Here is a 1211-nt window from a genome sequence, read left to right on the forward strand (position 1 = left end):
TTGTAGTATGCAACAGCCAGCGGAATTATTTTTGAAATATTTTGGGATGAACAATCGCCTGAACGTTGCTGAATTTCTGAAGCAAAGGCGCATATATGACCCTCTGGAAGGAGGTGGAACACAAAATGCACAAACCCTCAGCACATGCCTGTAATCAAGGAGTAGCGTGGCTGTACCATATTCACGTCTTGCTCCTACCAAAAGCTTTTGCTAAAGTAAATTGAATTCTCTTTCACTGCGAAATTAGAATTCTTGCATTATTTTACCTACAACAACTTATCTACTACACACCATTGTGTGTTTATATGAACCAAATGAATGGCAGCAATGGAAGATGATAACTCATCACCATCTTCACTACAGCAATCATGTTTGCACAATACGTGGTGGCCCAGCCAGCGATGACCCCAACAGATTGGTGAATCATTTTAAGGTGATCACCATTTGGTACCTGAGTATTCCAATGCTGAGTATCTGAATAAACGTGGTTTACATTCTAGAAAATTGGAAGGCGATTTCATTAGGTTTAGACGAGGCAGAGGCTTGACAGGGTAACTGCTAAGAAAGTTTTCATGTGCATCTGGGAATCTGAAACATAAGTTGACAATCTCAGGAGTTGTTGAAAAAGCTCAGCAGGTCAAACAGCATCTGTGAAGACAAATCAGAGTTCATATTTCTGTTCTGGTGACTAAAGTGTCACTGGACACGATATGTTAACCTCAGTTTCTCTTCACAGATGCTGCCAGATCTGCTGAGATTTTTTAGCAACCTCTCTCTGCGTTTCTGATTTACAACATCCGCAGTTCATTCGGTTTTTATTGATAGAATTTCAGCGTAAGGGGAAGATTATTTTTGATTGAGATAAGGAGACAGCGCTTCTCTAAAAGTCTACTGAGTCTTGAATATTTTCTATCCCTGTGGACAGTGACTGCTCTCTCATTGACAGCATTTCAAATTGGAACAGACAAATTACGGGTGGCTAAGCGAGACATGGATATGGGGACTGGATCGGAAACCGGATTTGAAATCAACTATGATTAGATTGACCGTAAGGACAGTTTGCAGAGTTTAAACAGGCTGTATAATCTCTTCCTGCTCTAATTTCGTGAGGTCTTAGATTATTACTGAACCAATTTTCAGTCCCTTTAGATTTGGTTCCATGAAACCGTTTGTCATTAAATCTCTGCAGCCTCCACCCTATTACAATCCAT

The sequence above is a fragment of the Chiloscyllium plagiosum genome, chromosome 8 (assembly GCF_004010195.1).
Source record: "Chiloscyllium plagiosum isolate BGI_BamShark_2017 chromosome 8, ASM401019v2, whole genome shotgun sequence".
Lineage (NCBI taxonomy): Eukaryota > Metazoa > Chordata > Chondrichthyes > Orectolobiformes > Hemiscylliidae > Chiloscyllium > Chiloscyllium plagiosum.